This window comes from Carettochelys insculpta, chromosome 2 (genome assembly GCF_033958435.1).
Source record: "Carettochelys insculpta isolate YL-2023 chromosome 2, ASM3395843v1, whole genome shotgun sequence".
Taxonomy (NCBI): Eukaryota; Metazoa; Chordata; order Testudines; family Carettochelyidae; genus Carettochelys; species Carettochelys insculpta.
This window is the reverse complement of record NC_134138.1, coordinates 58,974,871-58,990,195: the sequence shown is the minus strand read 5'-3', so window position 1 is coordinate 58,990,195 and position 15,325 is coordinate 58,974,871. Positions and strand designations below refer to the sequence as shown.

The 15,325-nt window shown below is 42.0% G+C and overlaps 1 protein-coding gene across 2 annotated transcripts in view; it reads left to right on the top strand.

Annotated features, from left to right (window-relative positions):
- The first annotated feature begins 1,524 nt into the window (after positions 1 to 1,524).
- PKIA (cAMP-dependent protein kinase inhibitor alpha) overlaps positions 1,525 to 15,325 on the top strand; it is a 51,260-nt gene continuing 37,459 nt past the window's right edge. The window contains exons 1-2 of one of the 2 annotated variants that reach the window (XM_074987056.1): positions 1,525 to 1,817; positions 2,377 to 2,447. The gene's annotated coding sequence lies outside the window, so the exon portion shown is untranslated. The remainder of the gene's footprint in view (positions 1,818 to 2,376; positions 2,448 to 15,325) is intronic. The other variant, XM_074987055.1, reaches the window with a different exon arrangement.

The following is a 15,325-nucleotide window of genomic DNA, read 5'->3' as shown; positions in this document are numbered from 1 at the left end:
CCTGTGGACAGATTTTTCCAAATGTACTGAGATACATGGTGCAGAAGTCTGAGCACATATTCCAGGACCAGTGGGAATGGAGTAATTTGCAAAGTCCAGCTGTAGAGGTGGTGTCTGACTCTTTTAAAGACCTCTTCTGGCCCTTAATTGCCATACTGATGGGACCTCTGAAAATCTTTAAATGATACCAATAAAGACATTTTTTACTGTACATGACTTAACTGAGGCAGGTCTCCCCATTTGTGGCAGGGGTAATGGTGTATTTTAATATTAACACTTTTGGACCAGGAACTTTTTTTTTTTAATGTTTGCAGAGAGCCTAGTATTTCCATGCAAATAGGAAAATAATAAAAACATATTGCATTTGTATAACTCCTCTCACTTACAATGTTTCAAAGCACTTAGTAAATTGTTAATTGAAATCTACCCACTTCTTGAACATGGCAGGCATTCTGCTCTGCGCTGAAAATAGTGCACAAGAGTCTTCAGGCAAGGATTGAAGAATAACAGTTCCAAAGGGAACAACAGTGGGAATTCCTTGGAAAGCAGAATGTAATCACCCACAGTAACTGCCAAATTAAAACCTGTATCCTTGCAAAGAGATTAAATGGAATTTTCAACAAAATGGAAGAGCTGGGTCTTGAAGTTATGTTTAATCTGAAAGATCTGAAGTCAAAGTGAAGGAGAGCGAGAGGGCAAGGATGTAGAGAGATGGCTTCCCCACTCTCTGCCAAAAAGAGAGAGCTTGGAAGGGGTCAAGCAGTTCCCCTCTTCTGTTTCAATCTGTTTTAACCACTGTGAAAGATGGCATCTTCAGCAGCACATTCCTTTCCAAAATCCTGTTGGGGCTCTGATTCACTGCCAACCAGTGTAACAACTACACTTCCAGTGCTTAAAAACAACACAAAGTCCTGTGGCACCTTATAGACCAAGGGATATTTTGGAGCATAAGCTTTCGTGGGCAAAGACCCACTTCATTAATTTATAAGGTGTCCCAGGACTTCTTGTTGTTTTTGGAGATACAGACAAACACGGCTGTCCCCCGATATTTCCAGCTCTCGTGTTTTCCTGGGAGCCCTGCAGCAAAATATTGACCAGATATGACCTTGCTTAGCTTGTGAAATCTGAAGAGTCCACAGACCAAGATGATACGGCCACACACATATTTGAACAGGACAGCCCGCTGTATTTTTATCGCACCACAGTGGTGCTTGTTGAACTGTAATTCTGCATATGGGACCAATTCATGTGATCCTATGGCAGGAACCAGGGTTGTTTGGTTTTCTGGGGAGTTTGTCACTTGCCATGTAAAGACACAGTGGGAGACTAGGGCCGCGGCCTCCAGCGAGCTGGATATAAATAAGGCCACAGTGGGCTCCGGGGGAGGGTGGGGGGCAGGTGTGAAACACCTCCCCGCCTCTCGCGCGTGTACGCTCTACACGGCAGGCCCCGCCCCCCGGAGCAGCCCATTCAGCAGCACCGGCGGGGGTGGGGCACTGTTCTCGGGGAGTCAGCAGCTCGGCCGGCGCCGCAGCCCCCGGGCAGGGGGAGGAGCGAGCCCCTGCCCGCCTGAGGGGCAGGCCCGGCCGCCGCCCCGCCCTGCGGCTGGCTGCCGAGTGCCGCGCTCCGGGGGCGGGAGGAGGAGGATGACTTCATGCTGCCGGAGCGCTGTGAATTTCGGGCGCCTCCGCTCGGGCTGGGCTGCGGGGCGCTGAGCGGCTGCGTGAGGCGCGGCCGGCGCAGCCAGACCCCGCGGGGAGCTCCGTGGCGCCTAGCGGAGCGGCGGGGGGCGATGCACTGAGTCGGTCGCTGGGCAGGTGAGTTGCGGCCGCTCCAGGGAGCCGGCGGAAGACGCCGGGGCTCGCCGGCAGAGCTCGCGGCCGTGGGGGTCCTGCTCCCTGCGGGAGCCGAGGCGCGGGAGGCTCGGTCGCGGTCCGGCCCCAGGGGCTCCGAGCGGCCGGGGCAGGGGGGGCGCTTCCCTCGAGGCGGCTGAAACAGCCTCCGGGCGTCGGGCCCCGGCTTCCCTGCGGGAGCCTCCAGCGCCTGGAGCTGCTGTGTTCGGGGAATTTGTCACTTCCCTCCCGCCACCGCCGATCCCTCCACCTGCAACATGGAGGCTCTCGCCAGGCTGTGGGTGGGCTGCGGGCCGCCCGTGCGCTGCCTCGCAGCAGCTGCTTCCCTGCCGCGGGTCGCCAGCCCCCCGCCCCTGAATAGACAACGGACCTCCTCGAGCCCGCTCCGCAAAGGCGTGGAAGGTGACGAGCCCCGTTGGATCATCCGGTCCAGCTGAAGGAGCGGCTCTCACCCAGGGAAGCTCGTTACGTAGTAAATGTGTTGGGCTTGCGAGGTACTGCAGGACCTATTGTTTTTTCGCAGATGCAGGATTTGTCCCTGGAGCTTTTGTTTCCAGTGCTTTCTCCAGCCTACTGCAAATTTCCCAAGTGCTGGTAAGCAGCAGCTTAATGGAGAAGAGCTGGAAAGGAAGGGATCCACGTCAGATAGAAATGGGTTTCATAGGCTGAGTCCTTAAATTTGTCGGGCGCAGAAGTACCATAAGCTCCCTGCTGACACTTAAAGCAGGGTAGTAAAGTAAGGGCAGCAGAGCAAGTGCCTGGTAATGGATTTTGCTGTTCTTTATTGGTTTTTCTTTTTAAATTGAGGTTTCATCCTGAGCATTAAGATAAAATGTTGGATACTAGTAACAATTCTAGGTTCAGTAGAACAGAATGCTGGTGACCTGCTACTTGATCTCTCACATTTTGGAACAGTGAGTGGCCAATCCTGTTCCCATTAGTACGGCCATGTTACAGCTTGGCTGTTGACTCTGTCTCTTGCTTATGGAATACATCCAGGAGTTCATGTTTCGTTGACATGAGATTTTAAGAGTTGAGCCAAGGGAGAAACTGGTTAGTTCACACGTGTGTGTGTGTGTGTGTGTGTGAGAGAGAGGGAGAGGGAGAGGGAGAGATATGTGTTCTCTTCAGATCAAAATATGCCCCAAACAGGTTTCTCTGCTCAAGAAAGAGATGTATGTGGAGACAGATCACTAAATCAGGAACAGACTAAGGAGCTACTGATTAGCTACTAAGTAGCACTCTGTGGGTTGGAAGAGAAAAAACAAAATATGCTTGTGGGGGATCAAGGAGGGGGTGTAAGTTTATACTGAAGGAAAGATACTGCTGAGAAGAGGATAGTAGAAGGTTAAACTGCAATTTTATTTATATTTTCAAATGAAAGGCTCCAGACTTGGCTTCTCTCCTCATGCGTGTGTGAAATGATTGGTTGGCATGCTTGAGTCTTCTAGATCCATGTTGTCCAACTACTGGTGAGCCATAAATATATTTTCAGAAAAATAGTGGCTACTGCTTCAAATCCACACTCAGCCAGCCAAATAGCCACGTGTGGCTAGGGGTCAGCAGCTAACATGCTTTATGGATACCATGGTCCTAGATGCAATGTAATTAGATTAAGAGATGTAGAAAAGAACTCAAGTTGTTTTCTCTCTGGGAAAATGGGTTTAGCAATGTTGTGGAAATTAGAGAAGGCAGCACAGGGGATGTTAGTGGAAGCAAGAGAGAGTTATAGGACGTACTAGTGGGGTAATTGGCTTGGAAAGAAACAAAGAGCGGTTGGTTAATAGCCATATTAAAAATTAATCAATTTGACATAAGTATTGGCTGTGAAGAACCTCCATTAAATATGACCCGTTAATTTAGTTTCTAAGGCATCCCTTTCAGAACACTCATCATAGTTGAGTATTGGCTTAGACTTCCATTTGAACCAAATGAAATGGTTTATTTTAAAATCAAATTCAGCCTTTTAAAATGTGTTAAATTCTTGAATATTTTATTGCATTATGTCACTTTTACATGCTATTCTGGTTAATAAAGATCATGCATGATCTTTGCTGTTAATTCTAAAGGTGCTCATCTCCTGGAAGTTATGTGCTGGTGTCTTCTGTAGCTGTCCCTGGCTGGCAAAGGGCAGTATGTAGCTGAAACACTCTTACCATGTTAGGCAGGCCATTTAGTCTATATTCAAGCGTTCATCTCTCTGGTGAAGAGAACACATTGCAATGTTTTTTTTCATTTTATATTTACACAGTGCTGTAAGGTATAAGTAGTCATTTGTGTGAACACAGCATAGGGGCAGTAAATGAAGCTATTTCCTAAGAAAAGAAAGCTCTGCTTCTAACCAATTTTGAACAGCTAATGAAGCAAGAATGGTAAAATTGGGGAGCTATTGACACTCTAGCCTTATTGAGTAACATATTATGTATATTCATCGCTGTGGGAGATGTTGTTAGTTTAGTTTAGTTTAAAACTGGAAACTTCAGATGTTTTTATCTGGGTCCTTGATGCACCTTGAATGTACGATATAATTAAAATGTGTAGCGAAAGGGGTAATATTTAAAAAAAAATCAAATGTGCTTGAAATGGCAGAGAAACAATTTCATTTGTGTTAGTATCCTATGGTCGAATTTAAGCAACTCAGCCAATCTTAGATTGCCGTAGATTGTAGTGAATTTTGTTTCATTTTTCTGAGCATTGACTTGAACTGACAGAAGTGGCCACATTTCGGAGTAAGCAGATCATCTTTCAATTATGCCTTTATTTGTCACTTGCTTTTGAATCTGCTTATTTTCCAACATTAAGCAATTTTCCAATCAATCTTCATATAATGTCAAAGAAAGGCTTGAGCCGAGGTATAGATGGGGGGGAAAAAAAAGAAAGAGCAAGTACTCTTCAAAATCTCTACAAATAGTCACTTCAGCCCCTATAAGCATGTTTTGATTATATTAAAATGTTCACAGTTCACTTTTTAAAAATACTCCTTCAGAAAGATCCTAAGCTTGATTAGTTGCATACTCTAAAAATTGGATTATTGTTCTTACCACACCAAAAACAATTAACATAGTTTTTTCTCAGATACTTAATTTTATATGGAATAGCTGGTATTTGCAAAGGGGAAACATTCTCTCTCTTCAAATGGTATCTATCAATTTTAATATCTGTCCCTTTCTATGTAAGTAAATGTCTTTGCTGAAGTCTGTTTTTATTAATGATGGTAAATAGATCCATGTGTGAACAGATAGCAGAGTATCAGAACTGATTATGGCAGTGCAGATTTGAGGAAGTCTTATCCGTTGTTAGTCAACAGTGGTATGGGGTACAGACTTGATCTGTACTGGTACCCACAGCCAATTAAGTACATCAACATATTTTGTACTTGGATGTAAATTGGATGCTCATGCCCTGAAACTACTGTATAATTAGGCTAGGCAGAATAGATTTTTTTTCTGCAATTTTAACAAATACCGATATTTTTCTTAAGCATTTTAAAATTTTTATGGTTGCAGGAAGTTGTGGTGGGGGTAAGACAGTGAGGGATCAGACAGTAATTATTAATGATGGTAGAAGATAAGATTAAAAAAAATAAAGCTTTATAACAATGAAAACACAAATTGTCAACATCGCAAAATATTAAGAGATTTAGCTTATTACAACATGCTAGCTAGCTAGAGATTTCCTGACCTGTTTTCTTGATGCTTCAAGAAAGAATATGTATTTTAAACAGAACAACATAATGACTAGTATTTTTTACTATTAGAAGTATGGTTTTGTACTGAACTTTATTGGGAGAAATGTGACTTCTCCTATGGAGCTATGGTATAGTAAACTATGGACTGTTTTATGCCAAGTATATATACAGTAGAATTGACCTGAGTAAGCAAGTATGATGTTCTACTGTAACTTTGTCTTAATAAAAAAAAAAAAATCCAAAAGCAGCAGGTTTTTTTAATCTGCCTATTTGTAAGTGCCAATTTGTTTGATGAAATTGGCATTTACTGATTGTGCATAGGCTTTGAAGGATTAACTTTTTAATGTGGAAAGGAACAGATGTACAAGGCTAGTGCCACAAGGGAATTTAGGTTCAGTATTGCAGTATCTAAGGGCAGGTCTACACTACATAATCAGTAACAGAGAGAAAGCCCTGCTAGTCTGTATACTGTCTAAACAAAAAAGCAGTACAGTAGCACTTTTTAAAGACTAACAAAATAATTTATTAGGTGAGCTTTCATGGGACAGACCTACTTCTTCAGACCACATAATCAGGTCAGTTTTAAGTACATTGCTTAGGGCTGTGGAAAAATTTCAGGCATTGTGCAATGTAATTAAGATGACTTAAACCTCTTAAAAACAGAAAAACAATTCTATTTCTGTCAACCTAGCTACTACCACTTAGGCTACATCTTCACTTTGGGTCGATGTTCTGGAGTTTGATGTTAGTGCACCTGGTAGGGACATGCTAAATTGAATTCACAGGGCACCCCTGTCAGCGCCAGTATTTCTGCCTGTCATTAGGAGTCAGTGAAGTCAAAAGGAGTGAATGCTCCTTGGAACCTCCTTCAATGGAGATAATACTGACACCCAAATTAAGGTGTGTTGACTCCAGGCACATAGTTGAAGTTTCATACCTTAATTTGGCCTTCTACTTTAATGTAGACCTGCCTTCAGATTTACTACAGTGTCTGAAGGACCCCTTCTGTTGATGTAAGTGTTTAGGTTTGAGTGTCTTACTGTAGCATTTCTAATGTAGACATACTCCAGATTTAGGTGTCCTGACACTTAATGGACTTCACAGTCCTGAGTTGTACACTAAGGCTACATCTACACTAGGCAAAGTAAGTCAATCACAGATACACAATTCTAGCTACAGCAGTTGCATAGCTAAACTTGACCTATCTGCAGGCAGCTAACTTGGCTGTCCATAACTCTCGACCTCCCTTACTTCTTGCAAGTATACAGAGGTCAACTGCGACCTGAGAGGTCAGTTTCATGTGTCTGTACTAAATGTGCAAAATTGAACTCTAAAAGATCAACCTGAGTGCATCAATCTTCCAGGGTAGGATAGATGTAGCCTTAGGTACTCTACCACGAAGAATTGGGAGAATTTTACATCTAAGAACAAGATCTACAAAGCAACTATGTTGAATGAGGGAGAGGTGCCCAATAGGAAATGCAAAGGAAAGAGTTAGAGCCAAATCCGTGCCCCAAAAGGGTTTAGGAACCCAAATCTGGGCCAGAGGAGGTGCCTCCTACTTGGATTCACAGCTGTGAACCTTCTCTTGGAGTAAATTCCTTTCTTTCAAAAAGTGCTGTTGGTGCCTCTCCTTCAGCCTGGAGGTTAGAGTACCTACCCAGGATGAGGGAGACTTGTATTCAACTTCTCACTCTGCATAGAATGCAGTAGTATTTGAAGGCAAGTCTTCCATCTTCCAGGTAAGCAACTAGTCTCTGGGACATGCTTAAGTAGGTCCCAATGTCTTCTGTTTGAAGTTATTTTATACTGTGTAACATACTTAAATCACTGCAGGACGGGAAGCATAGGATTGACTCCAGAGCCCAGTGGTTAGTAGAGTCAGTTGTGAAGAGCTGTTTAGAGAGCTCACCAACGCTGTGAGACTTGGGTTGAAATTCCTGCTGTACGTCAGACAGAGGGAATGGATTTGAACTTGCAGCTCCCACATCCTGAGTGGATTATCTAAGAAGTGTAAGTGGGGTGGCAGAATTTCCTCCTCTAGCATTGTTTCTTCTGAGGCCCAATTTAGTGGTGATTCTCTGAGTAAACCTGTAGCATCAGGGCAATGGCTAATATGAGGATGCCTTTGGGGCTAGGCAGAACTTGGGCAACTGTGTCCATGTCTGCTGGTTGATTTGCAGATTTTAAGTGCTACAGAACTATATTAGGAGAAAAATAAGTATCTGTGAGTTTAGGCAGCAGCTGAATAGAGGTTTTGAAAATTTAAATTTTCGATTTATGTTGGGGTGGCCAGCCATTTAGAAACTAAGAGACAAAATAGCTGTGGATAGAGTGCAAAGACCCTCATGTTATTTATTTTTATCTATCTAGATAATGTGGCAATATAGATTAAAAGATGTAATACATGGCTCAATGCCCGCTCCGCCCTCAAAGCCACGCCACTGCCAGCTTCCCCTTCCCCCCCCACCATCCCAATGCTTTGGACCTGAGGCACCTCAGCCACGCACTTCTGTCTCTAGGTGCTGGAGCATACACGCACAGCAGCAGTGAGCAGTTTGGGTGAGTGGCTCTGAGCAGGAGCTACGTTTTACTCAGCAAAGAGCTGCGCATTGGCCACCCCAATTTAGGTGCTTAAAGTCACAGTTAGGCACCTAAATCCTTTGGTAGATCTAAGCAAATGTCACATTTCTGCCAAGTTCAAAATCAGTTTGTAACTTTTTAAAGAGAACGGTTATGCTGCTGGCACATTCACTCTGTTTCAGTTCAGGAGTATATGCGGATCAGATCAGTCTTCATTATTTGTTGTGCTGGAGCATGGTTAAGGGAAAGACCATTTCTGGCAAATCAGCCTTTTTATATCCTCTGTATGAATCAACTCTCCTTTTAAAACAAACAAAAAGCCTGTACATGCAGGAACTTCCTGTATTAAAACGCAAACGAACAAGTTTACAGAAGTGTTTATAAGCAGAGAGCAGGGCCAATACAGCAATTACGTATATCTGTGAGGGGTGTATAATCTGAGGCCATGTCTACACAGCACTCCCCTTCCACAAGGGGAATGCAAATGAGCAAGAGCAAAAAGCAAATGAAGTGCTGATTCTTGCACTTCATTTGCATAACCTCACACAGTTGTGCTTCTGGAAGAGGCTTTTCTGGAAACACAAACAGCCATGTAGGCGGGGTTCCTTCGGGGCGGGTGGAAATAATTTCAAAAGAACCCTTCTTCCTCATTCATTTCAGGAAGATGGGGGTCTTATTTTTTACCCCTGATGGAACTATGTCTACATGGCTGTTCTTGCTCCCTAAAGGCCTCTTCCAGAAGCATGATTGCATGAGATTTGTAAATCAGCACTTCATTTGCATTTTTGCTCTTACTCATTTGCATGCCTTCTCTGAAAGGGGAGTGCTGTGTAGATGTGTCTCTAGTGTTTAGGCCTCCAGTAATTGCATTCTGTATCCTTAAATTCTTCTTCTGGTTTCAATAAGCTACAGTATTTTTCATATTCTCCCCTAAATTAATTTCTGATGTGGCTAAAATGGTTCCCGCATGTCCCTTATCTACTTGCGGGGTTAAATTGAGTGTTCTACATCTTCTCCACAAACCCTCTGGAATAATTGCAGGCAAGGAATAAATTCCCACCCTATTTTCTATATGCAGTTCAGTGTGTCACAGGGATTCTCATCCTCCCATTGTTACTTGCCTTTCAAATCTTCGCTAAAAGAAGTCTCTAGAAATGTTGCCGCTGTGATATTGGCAGACCAAGTGCCTCGCTCAACTCTTAGGAATGCATTTTGAAATTTATTATGGGAAGATCACCAACCATCAATTTGGTGATAAGTTTCTTTATTAAATCTGAAGAGCAGCCAGTACTTCATGCAGTTGCTCTAACCCTGCCTAAAAAGTCTAAATAATAATAAGCAATTTACTACATCCAAGCAGTAATAAAACATTTATAATTATGTGAGCAAAGTTCTTTCAAATGAGCTAAATCAAAGGATGCTTCACATGCCCATCAACAAGCAGGAGATGTTGCTGCCAGTTTACTGACTTCAGCTAAAAACTAATTGGAGACAGTTCACCCTTATTTCCAGTCTTAATCCACAGAAGATTTATAACCTCCCTTCTCCCCAAGGCATTTCTTCCTCTCCTTCCTGCCCTGCTGTTTTCCCATTGCACCTGGAGTCACAAAGGCTTTAACATGGATTGTGAGGAGGAGAGATTGGGGAAGGGCTGTGTTGGCTCAGTGTAAGATTGCTTGCTTGCTTGTTTGTTTTAAAACCCTTTACAATTACCTCTACTGGTCAGAGGCCTTTTTTAAGAAACTTCTACTTCTCTCATCTGGTTCAAATAATAACTGTCCTTCCTATTTCATTCCCTTTAGCTTTAAAACTCACTGGCTGTAACTAAACTAGCAAGTCATTTCAACGGATTTGTTCAAAGGAAGGAGGCTCTTTCAAAAATCTTGTAGAGTGTATAAATGGAAGATGTGTTCTTTTGAAAGAATCGAAAGAACCTGGTGCTCCTTTCGAAATTGTTCTTCCTTTCCTGTTTCAGGAAAAAATGCCTCTTTGCGAAAACTTCTTTCAAAGAAAATGTGTAGACGCTGCACAGGGCCCTTGTTTTGAGAAAGCAGTCATCATGGCACCTGATTTTTTTTTTTTTTTTTCTCTCCCAGTACCTGGCTCAATCTTTCAAACAAGTGGGGGCTGTGTGGATGCTTTCTTTCAAAAGAGCAGCTCTCTTTTGATCTGCTTTTGTGTGTGTTGATGTACTCTTTCAAAAGACCTCTGTAGTGTAGATGTAGCCATTGTTTTCAAAGCCTGCCTTCTGCCTGCTTATCAGGTCCTTTCTCTAGAAAACCTCTATTTCCTTAACCAAACTTAAAACAGTTTGGAACATAAAAAGTGCTTATACCCTAGCATCTCTTACTAAAAATTAAACACTGATCGGGGTGCCCAAGGGAACTAGCTATGACTCCATGGTAGAACTCTTCAGAGTACTCCAGGATTTCACTAACCCAGTCATACGCATGACCAGTTTGTTATGTTGCCCTGCTTTTTGACAGTCTGTGAAGAGTGGTTGTGAACCACTCGAGAGAGTCTATAAATCCTCTTTTGTAGGGTTTATAAGCTGCTAAATCATCACTATTTCTGTGGAGTGCTTTAAACTAAGTAGCAGACTTTTTAAATAAAATTATGGGAAGTGAGATTCAGTTGCATCTCAAGCTGTAAGGAAGTATCCCCTCTTCTGTATTCAGTCTTAACCTTGATGGTTCTTTCCTGTTGGTTCCTTTTTCTAAAGCCAATTTTAAAAGATTCTTTACACCATCTAAGTTACCTAATATGATTATACATTTTAAATTTTGTATTTTTTTTAAACAGGCATTTATCTATTTTGTATACCCTTCTAGGATTCACCATGCTACACTAAGGTAAGCACATAACTATTGGGAGAAGAGCCAGAGTCTGACATGGCTAATAGGTGATCTGAAGAGGCAGCATGGTTTGAGAAGTGGGCATGATTTCTGTAAAGACAGAGGTGGCATAGATTGGAAGCCTAAGGGCACAGGAGTTCATCGCCTGGGTAGGTTAATTATATGTGGTAAAACAATGATGCCCAAACTTTTCCTCTTGCACTCATGCCCATTACCAGTAATGGAATTTATCTGCGCAGTTGGCTCAGCAGTGGAATATGGGCGGAAGGTGAGGATGGGAGCAGGGATGGAGCTGCCTCTGAGGCTCAGGATGGGCTGGGTGGCAGTCCTGGGGCTACTGTGTTCTTTCTGGTAATGTTCCTCCGTGCCACCCTGATGTATCCTGTCAGTCACCTTTATATAATAAGTATTGTGTAGGTTAAGAATTAAACTGCTCAAAACAAAACATAAAACCCTATTTCAAACCTTTTTTAAAAAAAAGCCTTCAAATTGGAAGACTTTTCAGAGACTGGATGAAGACCATTGGGAACTGCATTGTTGATACTGATTTTTATAGGCAAACTTCTCTGATACCGTGGTGGAGAGAAGTATAGAAATGACCCCAACATTCTGTAGCTCCTGAGAATAACTAGTGATATGTGTTTAAAATATATATATGAAACTTTCTAGAACACAGATCTCATGGTTAAGGACCTACTAAGTTCACCACCTTGAAAAATGTCACAAACTGTGAAGTCTGGTCTTTTGTGTGGTTTTACCCTATACCCTTCAGATTTCACAGGGTGGCTGAGGGGTGGGGGATGGAGACACCTTCTGCACAAATTGGGACTCCTAACTGAAACAGAAGCTGTAGGCATGATGGTTGCAAGATAATTTTAGAGTGTTTGCAGTATAGCCACCCTTACATGCACTGCCTTCAAAATTGAGTGGCTGTAAAGTGGCATGGTGTTGCTCTGCTTATTTCCATGTTGCTGCCTTCAGACATGGATGGCCAGAGAGTGGCAACTGCTGACCAAGAGACCAGCTCTAAGGCAGCAGCACTGAAGTAAAGCTAGCAGTACCATAACACTGCCCCCCCCACCAAAAAAAATCTTGTGGTATTCCTCTCCACACACCCCCGCCTTTTCAGCTCCTTTTCTTCAGGGTCACAGCACTGTGAAACTTCAGATTTAAATAGCTGAAATAACAAAATTTGGGATTTTTAAAATCCCATGACTGTGGAATTGACCAAAATGGACTGAGAATTTAGTAGGCACCCTCCTCATGGTTATATAAGCATGCCGATTATCAGGGTTTATACAGGTGACTCTCAATACATCACAAGCCTTTGGTATTGGGAATCTGATTACATGGGTCGAAGATGTGAGAGTGGGGATTTACAGAGACATTACATACCATGCTATGCACCAATTGGTTGTCATCCAGTGCCCCAAAGTTGAATATTTTTCAGCTGTACTTGGTATGTGTGTTTGTTCATGTAATTAGTTTGAAGATTACAGATAAAGGACACACATTTCTGTTAGCATCCAGTTTATAGATTTGGGGAATTTAATCATTTATATAATACTTTTTCATTTGGAAGATCTGAAAACATTATCTTGCACGTTGTTTAATACACAGCATTCTTCATACCTAGGTTGAAAGGTGCTATGTAATTATTTTCTCACAGTTGTACAACCAATAGCACAAATGACTGTCCTTTTGATTTCTAGCCCTAATCTTAAAGGGAACTTACAGGTTTCCAAATATACTGCAGTAAACTTTCATATCCAGCATTCTATTATCCAGAACTCTCAAATAACCGACATTTTAACCATAAGTAAATTTTAGTTACATTTTCCATAAGTACTGTATAATGAAAGTAAATAGAGCAAATACATTATGTTTACAGCGTACAATACTACTGTTTGTAAATAGAATACTCTTCATCCATTTTTGTTTAATACTTAATCTTGTTTTTCTTTAGTGTCATACATTTCTAGGTATACCTCTCTATTATCCAGAATATTTGAATATCTGGCAACCTCCTAGGCTGCCAGATATAAGAGTTTACTGCATTCAGAAAAGTCTTTCATCCATCACTGCTGTGCATCATAAACGTTACACTTTAAGGCCACTCAGCTGCTTTGGAGGATAGGGTCCTAATTCAAAATGATCTGGACAAACGGGAGAAATGGTTTGAGGTAAACAGGATGAAGTTTAATAAAGACAAATGCAAAGTGCTCCACTTAAGAAGGAACAAGCAGTTTCACATGTACAGAATGGGAAGCGGCTATCTAGGAAGGAGTATGGTGGAAGGGGATCTAGGGGTTATAGTGGACTACAAGCTAAATATGAGTCAACAGTGTGATGCTGTTGCAAAAAGAAGCAAACGTGATTCTGGGATGCATTAACAAGTGTGTTGTGAGCAAGACACGAAAAGTCATTCTTCCACTCTGCTCTGGCCTGGCCAAGCCTCAGTTGGAGTATTGTGTCCAGTTCTGGGCACTGCATTTCAAGAAAGATATGGAGAAATTGGAGAGGGTCCAGAAAAGAGCAACAAGAATGATCAAACATCTAGAGAACATGACCTGTGAAGAAAGGCCGAAAGAACTGGGCTTGTTTAGTTTGGGAAAAAAAAAAAGATTGAGTGGGGAGGATGTGAATTGTCAGGTATCTAAAAGGGTGTCATAAGGAGGAGAGAGAAAACTTGTTCTTCTTGGGCTGTGAGGATAGAACAAGAGGCAATGGGCTTAAACTGCAGCAAGGGAGGTTTAGGTTGGCAATTAGGAAGAAGTTCGTCACTGTCAGAGTGGTCAAACACTGGAATAAATTGCCTAGGGAGGTTGTGGAATCTCCATCTCTGGAGATATTTAAGAACACGTTAGATAAATGTCTGTCAGGGATGATCTAGACAGTACTTGGTCCTGCCATGAGGGCAGGGAGCTGGACTCGATGACCTCTCGAGGTCCCTTCCAGTCCTAATATTTTATGATTCTATTGTAGATTGCAGTTGTGTGCCTCTTAATGCTAGATTCCAGTGGGGAGCATGCTATACCTGTACCCTGTCTTAATTAGTAATTCATTTCCAGATTAAGTCTGAAGAGTTAACTCTGGCTCCCTCTCTGCCAACCTTAGATGTTGGCTCTCTCCTTTTATTATTCCACAGCACTTAGACTCTATGGCGGTGCTTTAGATAGTAGTACCAGGTTTAACAAAAGAGGGAGCTGATAGCAAGGTGTGCTCATTAGCTTTAGAATATATGTCCCCTGTGCTTGCTTGGTCTGCGAGAGTCTGGCTTTGATGATCCAGCTGTAAGGTTCATCTATTTTCCCAGGCTTTCCTGGACGGAAGCATTAAGCAGATTTCTCAAGTGGGTAGCTAGAAGAATCAATTGCTGGCAGTAAGCTATTCTATCGATCAATTTATTTTTAAAAAAAAAAAAGGGTCTGAAAAGTGTGTTCATTTGTTTACAGAATAATTGTTAGCATTCTTTAAACAAATCTAAAATAATGTCTGGTTATTCACAGAGGAAACTTAAACTCATCATGGAAACTACAAAAGTGTACTATAACCCAGAATCACTGAAGATGCAGATACCTTTAAATGTAAAGAAAGCTCTGGAAAAAAAGCCAGTCCTGGCAAAGTACAAGAGCTCACTCAAGATGGTAAAATAACTTTTTCAAATAGTTCAAAGTAAGCAAACAAAAAGAGATCTTGACCAGGGATGCTCAAATGCAAGGTGGACATGAGGAAGCTTAAGAGGGAATTGTAATAGTAAAATACTGAAGACATACAAGAGGGCTTTTAATGTCAGTAGGAAAACCCAACACCTGTAAGAGTAACAGCGATTATCATTTTAAAAAAAGGGGGTTTCTAAATTAAAGTTACAGCTGTTCAGATCCTCTCATGGCAGTGAGGTTGTACAAATGCAATCTTGCCACCTCCTGGGACATGAGTCTTATGATATTTGGTGCCTTCTTTACTTTGTCCCATGTCCTGGATTTGTGTGACTTTGAAAATTTGGCTTTTTAAAATGACTACAAATTTACCTTTCCTGTGTGGGTGCACAGAAACCCTTGAAAATCTGAGCATGTATCCTGAAAACTCAAAAGCAAGAGACAAACTAAAAATGTATTTACTTCTTAAAAAAAAAAACGTTGTAGTGTAAAACATTTTGAATTATCTTGACTTTCGAATGCTTGGGGTTGGCAATACTGATACAATGTAAAGCACGATTTGGCCTGCAGAGCTCTTGTTTTCTGATAATATCATTTCCAGGATTCTTCTTCCATACTCTTACCTATTTGGTGTGTGCTTTTAAGGGTACGTGTGCTCTTTGGTAGGTTTGAATAGTTTGGACCTTC